The 18,782-nt window shown below is 45.8% G+C and overlaps 1 protein-coding gene across 5 annotated transcripts in view; it reads right to left on the bottom strand.

Annotated features, from left to right (window-relative positions):
* Positions 1-18,782, bottom strand: part of ZBTB7C (zinc finger and BTB domain containing 7C) — a 235,269-nt gene that overhangs the window by 49,238 nt on the left and 167,249 nt on the right. The window lies entirely within an intron of this gene.

Here is an 18,782-nt window from a genome sequence, read left to right as displayed (position 1 = left end):
GAGCCCTAAATGGCCGAGGCTCTGTATACCTGAAGGAGCACCTCCACCTCCATCGTTCTGCCCGGACACTGAGGTCCAGCGCCGAGGGCCTTCTGGCGGCTCCCTCACTGCGAGAAGCCAATTCTGGCAGTTCCCTCCCTGCAAGAAGTGAGGTTACAGGGAACCAGGCAGAGGGCCTTCTTGGTGGTGGTGCCCTCCCTGTGGAACGCCCTCCCATCAGATGTCAAGGAAATAAACAACTACCTGACTTTTAAAAGACATCTGAAGACTGCCCTGTTTAGGGAAGTTTTTAATGGTTGATTTTTTATTCTGTTGGGAGCCACCCAGAGTGGCTGGGGAAATCCAGCCAGATGGGCAGGGTATAAATTATAAATTATTATTAATAATAATATATACTAAAAGATGGCAGGATCCCCCAAAACACGCTCTCTGGGGAGCTGGCTTCAGGCACTAAGCCTGTTGGCAGATCAACTCTGTGTTATAGAGATGTCTGCAAACATTACATGAAGGCTGGCGACATTAACCCTGTCATGTGGGAATCCCTTGCAGACGACTGCAGTGCCTGGAGACAGGCTGTCAAGTCGTGTTTCCACTGCATTGACCAGAGGAGGAATGACCACCGGAAGGAGCACAGAGAGAAGAAAATCCATGGTGCATCTGAAGCAGCACAACCAGACGCCTTCATTTGCCTCAGCTGCAATAAAACATGTCTCTTCCATGTCAGCCTCTACAGCCACAGCAGGCGCTGTAACTCCACAACAGTTCAACTTCACCCCCAAAGGCACACTCCTCCATTGTCTCCCGAGATAGACGGATGCCAGCTACACAAACATACTTTTTAGGTACTTAAGTCCCAAGCAATTTAAGGATCTGTACGCTAGTACTAACACTTTGAGCTGGGCCCGGTAGCTCACTGGCAGCAGGACACGGGGTCACCCTATTTAGGAGGTGTGGCACGTTTTTAGGACAGGCGTGTGTGTGAAACTCACCAGTGTTCCTCCCACTTGCCATCTTTAATTCCCCAGAATGCTCTGGGACAATAATCCCCCAATGATTGAGAACTTTATTACACCCAAGATAAGGCTTTGTTTGGTTTCTGCCAACAGGGTGTAACTGACAGCCACTAATAATGGGGGGGAAACAAACCGAACCAAAGTAGCTGCTTTGCCCCAAGGGACCGTGCCAAAGTTCCCAAGGCGTTTAGTTAGGGAGCATCATCCAAAAGTGGTTTAACCGTCAATCCCTCTTTCCAGGGGACTCTGGGAACAGTAGCTCCACGTGGAGCCGCCTAACAAACTCTCATGTCAGGGCTGGTTCAGCACAGAGACTCCAAGATGAGCAGTAAGTTGACTCTTTATTCAAAGAGACAAAATACAAACAAAGAACTCAGGACTAGCCTGATGAAGCAGTTGCCAATTATTATTATTATTATTATTATTATTATTATTATTATTATTATTATTATTATTTATACCCCACCCATCTGGCTGGGTTTCCCCAGCCACTCTGGACGGCTTCCAACAAAGTATTAAAATACAGTAGTCTGTTAAACTTTAAAAGCTTCCCTAAACAGGGTTGCCTTCAGATGTCTTCTAAAAGTCAGATAGTTGTTTATTTCCTTGACATCTGGTGGGAGGGCATTCCACAGGGCAGGCACCACTACCAAGAAGGCCCTCTGCCTGATTCCCTGTAAATTGGCTTCTCGCAGTGAGGGAGCCGCCAGAAGGCCCTCGGCGCTGGACCTCAGTGTCCAGGTAGAACAATGAGGGTGGAGACGCTCCTTCAGGTATACTGGACCGAGGCCATACAGAGGATCTGAGCCTCTCACTTCATCCTGAGGCTCCTCCCCAGTTGGCTGCCTTCCCAACAGTTGCAAACCCCTTCAAGGAGGGTCTCTCTGTGCCTTTTGTTCTGCTACATGTAATGCCCTCCTCGTTTTTGGAGACAGGGAGGAAGGGAGAGGAGAAGAGTGGAACTGGCAGGGGCTGAAGATCTGTGGGAGCCTCAGTCTCCTCCTCCTCCTCAGCTGCCTCACTCTCACTCAAACCTGCCGCTTGCTCAGCCTCCAACCCACCTGCCCCACGATTCTTCCTCTGACCTGTATCCCACCACCAGTCTCCTGGCTCAGAGTCTTCCAGCTCTGATGCTTCCCTGGGGGTTTCCCTGGCTGTAGCCTCCCACCATTCCTCCTCGTCTAGCCAGTCCTTGACATCTCAGCAGCCTTAATAAACGAGCGCTCCCACAATCCGTTGGATGAAGCTGTCGTTGTTCAAAGTGGAACGATACAGCTTTCAACATATGGTGGGAATGTGGTGACAGTAGCCAACCAGAAGCCTATGGCAAGTCTGCAGGCAGGATCTGAATGTAGCAGATCCTCTCCCCATTAGTGATTTCCAGCAACCAATACCTCGGGTTACAGACGCTTCAGGTTACAGACTCCGCTAACCCAGAAATAATAATAATAATAATAATAATAATAATAATAATAATAATAATAATAATAGAACTTTGCTTCAGGATGAGAACAGAAATCGTGCGGCAGCAGCAGCAGGGGGCCCCACTAGCTAAAGTGGTACCTCAGGTTAAGGACAGTTTCAGGTTAAGAACAGACCTCCAGAATGATGATGATGAAGAAGAAGAAGAAGAAGAGTTTGGATTTGATATCCCGCTTTATCACTACCCGAAGGAGTCTCAAAGCGGCTAACACTCTCCTTTCCCTTCCTCCCCCACAACAAACACTCTGTGAGGTGAGTGAGGCTGAGAGACTTCAGAGAAGTGTGACTGGCCCAAGGTCACGCAGCAGCTGCATGTGGAGGAGCAGAGATGTGAACCCGGTTCACCAGATTACGAGTCCACTGTATTTGGAGGCACAGTGCCTCCTAAAGTGGATCGTGTCCTTTAGCCTAGGGACATGGATAGTGCTGTGGTCTAAACCACTGAGCCTCTTGGGCTTGCTGATCAGAAGGTTGGCAGTTTGAATCCCCGCCAACGGGGTGAGCTCCCGTTACTCTGTCCCAGCTCCTGCCAACCTGGCAGTTCGAAAGCACACCAGTGCAAGTAGATAAATAGGTACCGCTGTGGCGGGAAGGTAAACGGCGTTTCCTTGCACTCTGATTTCCGTCACGGTGTTCCGTGCAGCAGTAGCGGTTTGGTCCTGCTGGCCACATTACCTAGAAAACTGTCTGTAGACAAACGCTGGCTCCCTTGGCCTGAAAGCGAGATGAGCGCTACAACCTCATAGTCGCCTTTGACTGGACTGAACCGTCCAGGGGTCCTTTACCTTTACCTTTTACCTACACACTGATTTCAGCCTCACGTCCCAAACACACCCCTGGCATGTCTGGCATGTTGCCAATCTATATAACAGCTTGGAATTTGGTTTGAGGCCTTTGTTCTGAAGGATTCCAGACACTGTACCACAGTTAAGGAAGCCATGTGAACAAGCGAGGAGACGAAAATGCCCCCTGCTTTTCACAGTTCTCATTCTTCAGCAGGGTGAGAAGCAGGGAAAAGGAAGAAAATGTTACTCTCCCGTGTAATCCTCAGAGACCTGCAAAAATAGATTTCCTTTGCCTGGGGCTCAGGTTCCACCTGCAACTCAGCAGCCCTGATAGTGTTGGATTCTGCCAGCTGCTCTCCTTTAATGGGACGAGAATTCAGGATAAATGAACCTGCCTTTCACCTCAGTGACTAAATGAATTGCAACGTTTTGAATACATGTCTCATGTGCTCCTGTTGAGGCTTCTGTGTTCAGCTCTGTGAGTACCACTGGATAAAAACAACAGACGTACACACAAAATCAATATGCTTATCCAGCCAATGTAGGGGTTTGCTAGAAAGGAGATCAAGCTGGTACAATGTTGTGGCTAAGAGATCTGAGGGATGACTCAGGAAATCCTCATTTTCAGCAAGTTGCCTGCCATGAGTCTCAAACATTCCCAGCATGTTCACACTCCTGTCTCAGAGACGTCTACGCTGGCTTGGCCATGTCCACAAAACAGAAGGTGGCAGGATCTCTAAGGACGTGCTCTACAGGGAGCTGGCTTCAGGCACCAGGCCCGTTGGCAGACCAACTCTGCGTTACAAAGATGTCTGCAAACGGGACAGGAAGGCTGGCAACATTAACCCTGCCCTGTGGGAATCCCTTGCAGAAGACCACAGTGCCTGGAGACAGGCAGTCAAGTTGTGCATCCAATAGCAGTGACTAGAGATCTGCATTGGCTCCCAGTACGTTTCCGAGCAAAATTCAAAGTGTTAGTGCTGACCTTTAAATGGCCTCGGTCCTGTATACCTGAAGGAGTGTCTCCACCCCCATCGTTCAGCCCGGACACTGAGATCCAGCGCCGAGGGCCTTCTGGCGGTTCCCTCATTGCGAGAAGTGAGGCTACAGGGAACCAGACAGAGGGCCTTCTCGGTAGTGGCACCGCCCTGTGGAATGCCCTCCCATCAGATGTCAAAGAGATAAACAACTACCTGACATTCAGAAGACATTTGAAGGCAGCCCTGTTCAGGGAAGTTTTTAATATTTAACGCTGTACTGGTTTTAACACTTGATTGGGAGCCCCCCAGAGTGGCTGGGGAAACTCAGCCAGATGGGCGGGGTATGTATAAATAAATAAATATAATAAATATAATAATAATAATAATAATAATAATAATAATAATAATAATAATAATAATAATAGAAGTGACTGCAGAGAGAAGAAATGTCATGGGCATCTGAAGCAGCACAACTGGACACCTTCATCTGCCCCAGCTGTAACAAAACATGTCTCTCCCATCTTGGCATCTACAGCCACAGCAGGTGCTGCAACCTTCCAACAGTTTGACCTCACCCCCAAAGGCTCACTCTTCCATTGTCTCCCCAGACAGACGGATGCCAGCTACAACTGCCTGCCATGAACTCACAAAGCAAGCCTCTCTTTCTGCCTCAGCTCCCTCACCTGTAACATTAGGGTAACTTGTCTTGTCGAGTTGGCAAGGGTGGCACGGGACACAGGTGGCGCTGTGGGTTAAACCACAGAGCCTAGGACTTGCCGATCAAAAGGTCGGTGGTTCAAATCCCTGCGACAGGGTGAGCTCCTGTTGCTCGGTCCCTGCTCCTGCCAACCTAGCAGTTCGAAAGCACGTCAAAGTGCAAGTAGATAAATAGGTACCACTCCGGCGGGAAGGTAAACGGAATTTCCGTGCGCTGCTCTGGTTCGCCAGAAGCGGCTTAGTCATGCTGGCCACATGACCCAGAAGCTGTACGCCGGCTCCCTCGGCCAATAAAGCGAGATGAGCGCCTCAACCCCAGAGTCGGCCACGACTGGGCCTAATGGTCAGGGGTCCCTTTACCTTTACCTAAGGGTGGCAAACGGGATTTGCTGGCAGGCCAAGGCCTGAGCTCCCCTTGCCCGCCATGATCCACTCACTTGCCTGTCACCTTTTATCAAGTAGCCCAGTTTCCAAGGAAATAAGCACAAAGGCTCTCTGAGACCCATAGGAAGAGGCTTTCAGAGACATGTTAATGTATCGTGTTGGGTGAAGAAGCCCTTAGGCACTAAGATCAGACCCATTTGTCCAGTTGACGTTTTTGAAAGGAAATTCTTGCTATCCTTTCCCAGACATTAAAGCTGTCCCTGTGGCTGGCAACTCTGACAATACAGATGCTTCTAAAGACTCAGCTCCTCCACATGCGTAACTTGCAGGATCAACCAAATGCGTGTACAAACAGGGAAGAACCAAGCTCTGCTGACTCAAAACTTCGCTCCTTGGCATATCCTCCAATCTTCTTTCCTTCAACTCACTCTTAGTCCAGTATGTAGTACCTCTATCTTTGACTTTCTATTTCATTATTTGATTTGATCGACACCTTATGCCATTTTAAAATGTGTTTGGGGTGTGTGTTATTGGGTGGCTGTTGTTGTTTTTATTTATGTATTTTGTAGTTTTATATTCTGATTTTATCCTGTGAACCGCCCTGAGACCTGAGGGTATAAGGCAGTATATAAATAATAATAATAATAATAATAATAATAATAATAATAATAATAATAATAATAATAATAATAATAATAATAATAATGTAATAATAATAATAATAATCTGCTCACTCTGTGTTGCTGTAATCAAACATTTTGATCAAGCCACACTTCCCATCCAGAATAAATCAGATAATTTCTTCTTTGTTTCCTCCTCCTCCGCCTCCTCCTCTCTCTCTCTCTTAAAATATTAAAAATAAAAGTCTATCTGGTGCAACGTACTTTTGGTGAACCCATGTCATATATCACTGATGTTAAACTAACAGCTCTGTACTTACTCAACATTGTTTTACTTCTAGCACAAAGCTCACCCACCCAGGATCGCCTTTCAGAGGAGAATCAGTTTTGTGCCAATTACAATCTGTAGACTGAGAAGCACATTTGTTCAACGCAACATCCATAATATAATCACTGCTGAGGTTTTCAGAGACTCGTGATTATAGCAAGCCCCACGGTATATACTCTCAACTAGGAAGAGAAAACTTAAGATTTGACAAATTGTTTGCATTCCTCCCAAGACTTCAGTATAGCTATAAACAAATCTGGCAATTGCATTTTCTCATTTTTATAATCTCCAGTTTGTCTCACTTTTGCATCAGTGTGTGAATTTGTGTGTTTTTATGTGCATCTCTTCCACATTTTTTTGCATGCCATTCATGCTTCTGGCATCCAAAGCCCTATAGAGTTTGGGACCAGGGTGCCTAAAAGACTGTGAGGAAGGGCAGGATATATACTGAATAATAATTAAACAAATGCATTATTACTCCAAAATGGCATCAAAAATGAAATCTGAAAGGGCAGGCTTTAAGGATCCATACTGATTAAAAAAAAAATTCAAGATGTAGCCCTTTGATTATTTTGTTTATTTATTGCATTTAAACCCTACTTTTCTCTTGCGGTGCCGTACATGGTCCTCCACACTCCTCACACAATCACCACAACAACGCTTTGAGGCAGGCTAAGCTTTGGTTCAGGAGAGAACAGATCCATTTCTCAAGATACCATGCTAGGTAATTCTATGGCGTTCCTCAAGGCCCACCAAAGCTGTTTTGCATCTGAGAAGAACCTGTGGCCTGGTTAAATGCAGATTCCAGAATGCATTTGGATGGTTTTCACATACATTTTCCCTACCCCACTGTATCCCATTCCACCCTCTCCTCCATTTAATTCACGGCAAAGACTGCGGTTGCTTCTTCTCTGCTTATTTATTTATTTTTACAATTGCACTTAAAATTTGAAGCTGCAATTTTAAAAAGAGAGAGAGAGAGACAGCTCACTAGGTGGTTTGTTCCTCAAACTCCTAGAAAAAGCCTTTTCTATGGCAATGAAACTTGAACCCCAGTGTCTGGATGAATCCATTCAGCCTAATTTGGGCATTGAAAGGAGGAGGAGGTGGTGGTGGTTGGAGCGAAGTCAGAGTCTGCAGTCCATCTAGTCGATCTTTCCTGACATGTCACACGAAAACCCTCCAATGCACAAGGGAGCTAGTGTTGTGCTACGATGCCATTGGGAATGTGGCTGTATCCTGGGGTCTGGCTTAGGCTGCAGTTCTGGAGAAACACTGCAAAAGTCCAGAATTGTCAGGCAGAATTCAGCTTCCTAAGGAACTGTGAGAATTTCCCGTTTTTTAAAAAAATGGAGTTTCCAGCCTTCATGTCTGAGAAAGCAGCGTCAAAACTGTGTGGGTAATGTCCCTTAAAATCTCAGAAGTTAGAGCGAGGGGCAAAGAGAGGATGCTTCTTAAAGGTTTTCACCATGGGTAGGCAAACTAAGGCCCGGGGGCCGGATGCAGCCCAATCGCCTTCTAAATCCAGCCCGTGGACGGTCTGGGAATCAGCGTGTTTTTACATGAGTAGAATGTGTGCTTTTATTTAAAATGCATCTCTGGGTTATTTGTGGGCATAGGCGCCGACTCCATGGGGCTTGAGGGGGCTCGAGCCCCCTCAAAAAAAATTTTGGGGGGGCTCAGCCCCCCCAATAATCTCAGGCGGGCGCCCTTCCAGCAGAGCGCCGCCGCCGTCCCCCGCCTCCTCCTTCGCCAGCCAGCCAGCCGCGCGCCCTAATCGGAGAGCCCCGGCCGGAAATCCCGCGAGAACAGGGGAATCCCGACTGGCCACACCTCCCAGCCAGCCAATCGGCTGGCTGGGGGGCGTGGCTTGCCCTATTTAGGGCCGGAGCCACTTTATTTGCATATTCATGAGCTTATTTATTATTCATGAGCTTTCCCGGGGCCCCCCAATATTTTTTCTAAGTCCGCGTCCCTGTTTGTGGGACATAGGAATTTGTTCATTTTTTTCTTCAAAATATAGTCCGGCCCCCCACAAGGTCTGAGGGACAGTCCCCCGCTGAAAAAGTTTGCTGACCCCTGGTTTTCACAATACAATCAGATATGGATAACAGATATGGTAAATAAAAACCAGCTACAAAAAGCACAAATAAAATACAGAGCCTTCTCTTAAAGGTAGCTCCTAGATCTTATCATCCACAGAAGGTAGCAGAGCCTCTCAGCTCTCATCTGGTACCTTTCCTTTCTCTTTCCAGCTTCTCACCTTGGGAGACCGACATTTCTCTTCCTCCCACCCACGGTCCCTTCATCAACCATCTACCACTCCCCATGCAGGTACAATCCCACATGGGATTGTACCATGTGGGATACAAGTGGCGCTGTGGTCTAAACCACTGAGCCTCTTGAACTTGCCAACCAGAAGGTTGGCGGTTCAAATCCGCACAACGGGGTGAGCTCCCGTTGCTCTGTCCCAGCTCCTGCCAACCTATCAGTTCGAAAGCACACCAGTGCGAGTAGATAAAAAGGTACCACTGCGGCGGGAAGGTAAACAACATTTCCGTGAGCTTTGGCTTCCGTCACGGTACATTTGCACCCCCCACTTGTCATGGAAAGCCCCCAGCAACTTCAGTGACTCCCATTCCTGCTTGCTTTTGACCATGCTTCAGCGCCTAGATGACTCGGGCAAGTGAGCCAAGCCACAAGCGATGGTGGGAAACAGCTCCACCCAATGGTTTTATGACAAGGACCTGGTTATTAATCAAACAATTTGCACAGCAGTGCTCCCAAACACCTTAGCAGTAGCTGGGGCTCTCTGTGGTTATGACCTTACATGTTTCTCTCACTTTATTCTGCCAGCTTTCTAATGGGAACATAAATCTCAAAAGAATATTTTAAGCACTTTATTTCTCTTCCTTTCCCCCACCTTTTTTTTTTTTTTTTGAAAACTGCAGACTCAATTGCTGAGATAATAGAAGCAGTATTTGGAGTCACCATTAAGTCCAAGAAGATGTGGTCGTCTGTCATGATTCCGCCCCCAACCCCAAGCTATAATTGCCAAACAGACATTTTAAGTAGAAAAGTCTTTCTAGCAAGCCCAGCCCTTAAAACTTAATTTTGGCTTCTAATTCTGGGTGGGAAGGATGTGGTTTTAATTAGGGGGCTGTGCCTCTGCCACCCCTTGTTTTCAACAACACGAGAAAGGTTAACCAAGAATTATTCAAAATGTAATAGTGGATTATATATCAATATACAAAATAAAATAATATGAATCTGTGCAAGGAATACAGATAACATAAGTAGTATAATGAGAATTATGGGAAGTTACATATTTTAATTTGTTATGTAAGTGTAATATATTGTATTTGTTTGTTTGTTTTTCTAACTTTTCTTACTTTATTGTTTTTATTCATTTGTATCGTCTTTTGTATTATATATTTATTTGTCTATGTGAAAATTAATAAAGATTTTCTTTAAAAAAAGAGAGAAAGGTTAAGGTTTCCCCCCTTCCAGATGCCCACCTTGTGCGTGGCTATTTAATAATAATAATAATAATAATAATAATAATAATAATAATAATAATATACCCACATGTTTTCTCTTTAAAACATTGCACTGTCAATAGCACTGGATGGTAGGCTAAAGGACAACTAACCAGAGCTAACAAAGAAATCACCTTTAAACAGCAAGAGAGTACATTGGATGAACAGCCAGACTGCCTAGATTACTCACATAAGGCAAGACAGCGGTTGAAGCAGAGTCAATGTGAACTCAAGGTCATTTATCGCATTAGAGATTGATTGACTCGCTTAATTTACTACAGCAGCACACTTATGCAGAACTACTTAGCCTTTTTAAAAAAATAAAAATATGTTTTTAAAATGTACATCCTGTTTTCCATTTTGCATTCTCGACACCCGTCAAAAAGCTTGCATCGTAAAAACGACGCAAAAGCAACAGCCCCCTACTACCAAACGCAATTACAGACTCAAAGCAAATGAAGAGCAAAGGAATCAAATGATCAATGCCTCTCTAAAGCCCAGCAGAGGACATTGCCGTCACCGGTATCCTGAAACCCCAGCAGATCAGGCTTGATGTTCTTCTCAGAGAACAAAGTTCCAAAAAGAAAAAGGAGGGGGGAGCGCCATTGATATCCATTTAAGCAAGATTGACTTCTAGATCGACTAGTCTTTCCTTCCAATAAAGCTGCCAGGAAGTCAATTCAGAAGCAAAAACAAAGGAAATACTTCCTTACAAGAGAAACAATCCATTCATGGGATTAACTCCTGGAGGAGGGATAGGCAGCCAGATGTTGTTGGACTACACTTCCCATCATTCTTGGCCATGCTTGCTGGGAGTTGTAGTCCAACAACATCACATTGATAAGCCCTGTCTGGCTAAGGTGGCTACAAGCTCAGATGCCTTTATGGAAAAGATTGTGCTGTTTAATGGAGGGAAGACTAACCAACTACCATTAACCATGACAGCTAAATGTCAAATGGAGGCTTAATGTTGAGGCTCAACGTGGATGCTTATTATGATCATCGTGTTATGCTTGTAAATTTCTCAGGAGCATCTTTCTGGACACGGGACCAGAATGCTGTAAAATGTGGGCATTTCTGTTCAGCTTCATCAAGCTAATGTGGTGCCGTGTGAATTCATAAATATGTCACCTTTTTACCAAGGAATCCAACGCCGTTTACAATTCTAAATATTAGAATATAGTCATACCTCATGTTATGTTTGCTTCAGGTTACGTTTTTTCAGGTTGCGTCCCATGGCGACCCAGAAGTACTAGAAAGGGTTACTTCCGGGTTTCACTGCATGCACAGAAGTGCTATATCGCGCCACACACCTGCACAGATACGGCGCTTCAGGTTGTGCTCTTTTCATGTTGCGAACAGGCCTCCAGAACAGACCCCGTTCGCAACCAGAGGTACCACTGTAAACAGATGCTACAAAAATATTCTCAGGCCAGTTTCAGGAGCCAACAGCATGAACTCAGTGGCCTGGACTTCGTTGCTCAAGGTCTTGGACCAGTAAGATCTGGGCTTTGCCATCCAACTTGACCAGGAAACTGATGGGGTGATATGGGCCGTGTCGTGGAAGAAGAGAGCTCATGTATGTCTCTCTGAGCTTCTCAGAGGAAGGCTGATCTGAACGTGTGGTAGATGGAGAGAGGCTTACAGTTGGTACAGCCATGAAACACCACACATGAAATAAGATGTGAAATGATTTAATAAAAGAGATCAAGCAAATGTTAATACCTGGTTCGCCTATCAACCTAGCCCCAAGCACAAAAAGCCAGGCCAAGAAAATAGGTCTTGTAATTTATCTATACCATGGGTAAAAAGCAGAGACATCACCTTGCCAACAAAGGTCCGTATAGTTAAAGCTATGGTTTTCCCAGTAGTGATGGATGGAAGTTAGAGCTGGACCATAAAGAAGGCTGATCGCCAAAGAATTGATGCTTTTGAATTATGGTGCTGGAGGAGACTCTTGAGAGTCCCATGGACTGCAAGAAGATCACACCGATCCATTCTGAAGGTAACCAGCCCTGAGTGCTCACTGGAAGGACAGATCGTGAAGCTGAGGCTCCAATACTTTGGCCACCTCATGAGAAGAGAAGACTCCCTGGAAAAGACCCTGATGTTGGGAAAGATGGAGGGCACAAGGAGAAGGAGACAACAGAGGACGAGGTGGTTGGACAGTGTTCTCGAAGCTACAAACATGAGTTTGACCAAACTGCGGGAGTCAGTGGAAGACAAGAGTGCCTGGCGTGCTCTGGTCCATGGGGTCATGAAGAGTCGGACATGACTAAACGACTAAACAACAACAACATGGATAGGCAAACTAAGGCCCGGGGGCCAGATCTAAATCCTTCTAAATCCAGCTCCAGGAATCACCATATTTTTACATGAGTAGAATGTGTGCTTTTATTTAAAATGCATCTCTGGGTTATTTGTGGGGCATGGGAATTCGTTCTTTCTTCCTCCCCCCCCCAAATATAGTCTGGCCCCCCACAAGGTCTGAGGGACAGTGGACCAGCTCCCTGCTGAAAAAGTGTGCTGACCCCTGATCTATACAAAATCACGTGGCAAGAGTCCTATCAGGCCTTCACAGCTTCCATTGAGTGGGTCTGCATTTCTAAGGCCTCTGCATTTGTTAAAACTCCCTGCACAGAGAAAGGTAGCCCTTCAGGGAAAGAGCCCATGGTGGAGGACTTAACGGTAGACACCTGAATTCCAAACTCCACATAAATAACAGCCCTGAAACGCTGTAGCAGGACTCTTCGGGAAGCGTCTGAAACCAGTTTTAGAAGTGACACACCACTTTTAATTAAAAAAAAAAGGAAGAACACCAACGAGTCACAACCAGGCACACAACAAAGACGCAACCCTAAAGAGCACCGTGAGGTCAAAAGACAATGCCGCACCCTTGCAGGGTGTGGGGATTTATATAATTAACCCACACCCCAAAATCTATTGCTGCAATTACCGTTTATGCAGGGCTGGCTCATGCTATTTTGTTGCCCAAGGCAAAATCTCATTCTGGCAACTTCCCACCCAACCCCTGAACCTTTATGGGTGGGTTTGGGTTTTCGTTTCGTTCTGCCACAGACACTGCTCCCTATTGCGAAGGGAAGGCAGTTTCACCCAGCTCACTTCAATAGGGATTGGCAAATCCATCCATTTAATTTCTCTCAGTTTTTCTGGACTTCACTTCACTTCTCCACATTTCCAAAGCAATTTGAATGAAAATAAAAATAAAGTCCTCGTGAAAATTCGTCAGCATTATAGATAAAAATTATCTTGATATACACATTTCTGCATACAGTTTTGCCTGATAGGGTCATTTTTTGCAAGCGATCTGGCCTAACGAAATGCTTTTTCAAATTACTGCATTCTCCAATATTGTGCATTTTAATCTATTACTTTATCACAATACACACATTTTTGCACACATTATTTCATTGCAACCATGCACCCTGCCCTGATGTGCAGTATACAGTGGTGCCCCGCAAGACAAATGCCTCGCAAGACGAAAAACCCGCTAGATGAAAGGGTTTTCCGTTTTTGCGTTGCTTCGCTAGACGAATTTCCCTATGGGCTTGCTTCGCTAGACGAAAAAGTCTTGCGAGTCTTGCCATTTTTTTTCGCTTTCCCCCCCTTTTTCTAAGCCGCTAAGCCGCTAATAGCCTTTTAGCCGCTAAGCCGCTAAGCCTTTAATAGCCGCTAAACCGCTAAACCGCTAAAAGCACTAATCCGCTAAGCCGCTAATAGGGTTGCTTCGCAAGACGAAAAAACCGCTAGACGAAGAGACTCGCGGAACGGATTATTTTCGTCTTGCGAGGCACCACTGTATTTTGCTGCAGGAGGCTTAGTTTGGTCTGAATCATGCATACACTACCAGAGCTAACGTTAAATACATTGCTTCTGGTAAAATTTCTGTCCTGGGCTTTTTAGACTCGTCTGCCCATGTACTATCTGAAATCAGAGGGGTGCCTTGGTTGCCAGAGGTGATTTCCCCCCCAGTAATAGAGCACCTATCAGAGGCTACAAACCTATGCGCTACACCAGGCTTCCTCAACCTCGGCCCTCCAGATGATCCCTAGCTAGCAGGACCAGTGGTCAGGGATAATGGGAATTGTAGTCTCAAAACATCTGGAGGGCGAGGATGAGGAAGCCTGCTCTACGCTTCCTCTTTTAGAGGCAGCAGTGCTACTGAATTGCTGGAACGCCAGGAAGAAAGAGTGCTGTTGCCTTCAGGCGCTGCTTTCAGGCTTCCTATGGACATCTGGTTGGCCTAATAATAATAATAATAATAATAATAATAATAATAGTAATAATTTATTTATATCCCGCCCTCTCCAGCCGAAGCCGGGCTCAGAGCGGCTAACAACAATGAAAGTAATCTAAAATCAGTTCATTCTAAAATCAATTCAGAATCAAATTAATGGCAACAGTTGGGCTAGAGTTCTTTGAGGATTACAGAAGGAGGGGGTCAGACTGTGCCTTGGCCAAAGGCCTGGTGGAACAGGCCCTGCGGAAAGATGTCAAGTCCCTCAGGGCCCTAGTCTCTTGTGACAGAGCGTTCCACCAGATCGGAGCCATAGCCGAAAAAGCCCTGGCTCTGGTTGAGGCCAGCCTAACCTCCCTGTGGCCCGGGACCTCCAAGATGTTTTTGCTTGAAGACTGTAAGGTCCTCCGTGGGACATACCAGGAGAGGCGGTCCCGTAGGTACGAGGGTCCTAGGCCATATAGGGCTTTAAAGGTTAAAACCAGCACCTTAAACCTAAGAGAAGGATGCTGGACTAGATGGGCCATTGGCCTGATCCAGCTCCTTATGCCCATACATTTTCAGCCTATTAAATAAAAGGTAAAGGGACCCCTGACCATTAGGTCCAGTCGTGACCGACTCTGGGGTTGTGGCGCTCATCTCACTTTATTGGCCGAGGGAGTCGGCGTACAGCTTCTGGGTCATGTGGTCAGCATGACTAAGCCGCTTCTGGCGAACCAGAGCAGCGCACGGAAACACCGTTTACCTTCCCGCCAGAGCGGTACCTATTTATCTACTTGCACTTTGACATGCTTTCAAACTGCTAGGTTGGCAGGAGCAGGGACCGAGCAACGGGAGCTCACCCTGTTGCGGGGATTCGAACTGTCGACCTTCTGATCGGCAAGCCCTAGGCTCTGTGGTTTAACCCACAGCGCCACCCGCGTCCCTGGGAGCCTATTGGATAGCGATGTATAAACAGCTGGGAAAGTGTTTCCATTTTTGCGAGAGCACTAAAAAAAATAAGCAGCGCTTTGGAGGGGGAAGTTTAAAGGAGCCCCCCAAAGACATCACGCGCTGGGAAACTTCAAGAAATCGTTCGGGAAACAATAAAAGCTTCTTTGCAATCTGCGCAAGGGGCGGACAGTGCGGAGGGAAAGAGTCAGCCTTAAAAATATGATAGCGACGCGTCGGAAACGGGGATATTCAGAGACGCAGCCCATTTGTTAAGCGGCCGCTTTCCTGTCATCCTCAGGGAAGATGGAGGGGATGTGGAGCGGCTTGAGACAGGTGTCGTATTTCACGGCGAAAAAGTGGAGACGATCTGCAGATAGCAGTGGGGAAAGGCTCCTGAGGAGATTTCAGCCTCATAAGAAAAGGCAGGATGTTGGCTCCAGACACTCTGAGGAAATGCTTCAGGGAGAAGCGGGTACTTGCCTTGCATGGATAATGAGTAGTGGTTATTATTATTATTAATTCATGCATCTACTATATATTTTGGAAAGTTGTTTGCACACCTCTCAAGACATTGCGTCCAAATTTTGCACCATGGTTCCTGACAAGGCAAAGCAGCTCTCCATCTATGCTTGGATACAACTGGGCGCCATTTTGAATCAAGGTGGTGGAGTGATTGTATTTTAGTGTTTTGTTGGAAGCCGCCCAGAGTGGCTGGGGAAACCCAGCCAGATGGGCGGGGTATAAATAAATTATTATTATTATTATTATTATTATTATTATTATTATTATTATTATTATTATTGAAACGGGACTGATTTTAACCACTGGTCAACACTTCACTGACTTTTTTTGTTTCTTTCTTAAGCGTTCCCAAATAACACTGGGTATGAGGCTGTTAGTTCTGTATAAGACAAAGAATATTCACACTTCACAGACTATCGTAAAAATGATAGCTGCCCCTGAGGCACTTACAATGTTTTATGACTACCAAGGTTCCGCTTACAGCCTTCCGACTTTTTATATTTGATTTTTGTTTGCTGCCCATAACTTGCCTATCCTCTCTCCTGAGGCTGCTTTCTTGTTGCACGGATACAGCGCTTTTCTGAGCGTTTAAAACAGCATCACGTTTGTACCTGAAAATAGGCAGCCAGTCGTTCCTGGCACATTCGCGACTATTGTGATTTCCATGCAGAAGGTTACTGCTTGGATACAATGGGTACTGTAATGGTTCTAGGGGTTGCTCGTGCGTAAGTTGCCGCCACTCCTGGCTAGGTTACCTGGTTGAACCCTTTCTGTCCGGACAGCCGCTCGCCCGTGGCTGTCTCAGTCGCTGGCAGAATCCGTCAGTGGGCGTTTCTTGAACTTCTTCCAGCAAAGAAGTTCTTTGACGCCAAGTCTCCTCCTACTCTCCCTGCGCGGAAGTCTTCTGCACAGGGAGGGTGTGGGCAGCGGAGGACCCGTACTCTCTCCGCTGGTCTCCGGCGAGGAGTCTTGGAGCCTCCTCTCCAATTCCCCCATCTGCCCCCCTTCTCCACTGGTGTTACGCTGATTTCCTTCCCCAGCAGATGGGCTGCCTCTCTCCCTACTGGGACCCTCTCCGGCATCCTTCTGGAGCCTTCCCTCCGCCTCTAGCTCTGATGGAAGTTCCCTGACAGGTACCTATCAGATGTTTCCTGCGATGTAATTCGGGATCAACCATGTCACATTTTAAAGTCTTTTGAAGTTATGCAGGGTGTGAAAAAAGTAGAGAGGGATGTGTTCCCCCTGCCCTGCCGCCACAACAGTACTATAATTTGAAGGTCATCCAGCGAAGCTGATTGAAGATTCAGGACAGACCAAAACAAGTAGTAAAAGTAATAATAATAATAATAATAATAATAATAATAATAATAATAATAATAATAATTTTTATTTATACCCCACCGTCCCCAGCCAAGACCGGGCTCAGGGCGGCTAACAACAAATAAAAAACAAGTTGATTGAAATGCAACTTAAAAAACAAGATTAAAATACAACATTAAAACATTACAGTCATACCTTGGAAGTCAAACAGCTTAGTTTAAGGTTACCAATTTTTTTTCAATCTATCTGGGGACACTTTTCAACTTCCTACTAAATAGATGGATTTTGGCAGCGGACTGATTTGTAAATCCGGGGACTGTCCCCGGGAAACGAGGACGTCTGGTAACCTTAGCTTAGTTCCCAAACATTTTGGCTCCTGAATGTTGCAAACCCGGAAGTGACTGTTCCACTTTGTGAACTATTTTTGGAAGCCAAACGTCCGACGGGGCTTCCACGGCTTCCAACTGGCTGCTGCAGGAGCTTCCTGCAGCCAATCAGAAGCCGCCCTTTGGTTTTTGAATGTTTTGGAAGTCAAAAGGACTTCCGGGATGGATTCCGTTCGACTTCCAAGGTACGACTGTAGTCCTTCTTAGCTAAACTGCAGAATTCACTCCCACAAGATGGCCACCATTTTGGATGGCTTGTTGGACAAACTCATGGGGGACACGGCGATCAAGAGGTACTAGCCACAATGGCTACATTCTACCTCCACTGAGGACAGAGTCTAGAGAGTGTTGTTGCACCCGGGTCTTGCTTGCGGGTTTCGCGTTAGACCATATGCTTGGCCGCTGGGAAGACAGGCTGCCGAACTATATGGGCTTTTGGCCTGATCTAGAAAGGCTCCTTTAACATCCCTTATACTCCCACCCTCCCACTTTAATTTTTAAAAAATATTTTTATTATACAATACAGTCATAGCAAAGCAAGACAAAGAACAGCTATTGCATCATTTTACATGGTCTTAAAACATTGGCAGTGCGCATAGGTAAAGAGAGACAGGTTTGTGAGGCCGGTGGGAGAGCGTTACTTTCTTCTTCCCTTACGGATAAAAAAAAGGGGGGGAGACCAGGTTTCATCGATATTTTTCTTTATGACCCCATTTGCAGCTCTTCTTAAGCCCGTTTAGTCACTCTGAACTAGCTATGCCCAAAAAATTACTGAACCAGGTCTCAAGAGGTAGCTCCACCTGGGATTTCCAGTGATACGCTATCACTAGATGTGCGACTACCAGTAGAAAAAGAATTAAATCTTTAAGCTGGATAGTAGGGTTGGAATCTGGAATCTGTGAGAATTAATGTGAATTACAGGAAAACTTTTAGAAGACATCTGAAGGCAGTCCTGTTTAGGGAAGCTTTTAATGTTTAATAGGTTATTGTATTTTAGTGTTCTGTTGGAAGCCGCCCAGAGTGGCTGGGGAAACCCAGCCAGATGGGCGGGGTATAAATAAATTATTATTATTATTATTATTATTATTATTATTATTATTATTATTATTATTATTATTATTATTTAGGGAAAGCAGGGCTTAGGCTGGGTTTGGCAATAGGGGTTGTTTAACAATTTAGGAGGTAATACCAAAGACCCTGGTCCAAAATATATAAACAATTTTGCATCCCCACCAAGCAAGCACTCCCACCTTTGAAACGATTTACCACCTCTAACCAATATCCTTTCTCCTGTGTTGCAATTCTGCTATTTTCCCTTCCTCCCTAATGTGTCCTGCAATACCTCTCCCTGTCTGTCTGTCTGTCTGTCTGTCTGTCTGTCTGTCTGTTCGTCTGTCTGTCTCTTTCTCCAAGGTGCCTTTACCTATCTGGGTATGCGAACTTCATTTTAAACCATACTTTGCTTCCTCCATCACCACACACAAATTATTTGAAGGCGGTGGACTCTGTGGCGGC

This window comes from Podarcis bocagei, assembly GCF_964188305.1.
Source record: "Podarcis bocagei genome assembly, chromosome: 11".
NCBI classification, from domain to species: Eukaryota; Metazoa; Chordata; class Lepidosauria; order Squamata; family Lacertidae; genus Podarcis; species Podarcis bocagei.
Note: the sequence above shows the minus strand (reverse complement) of the source record. Positions and strands in the feature narration are given on the sequence as shown.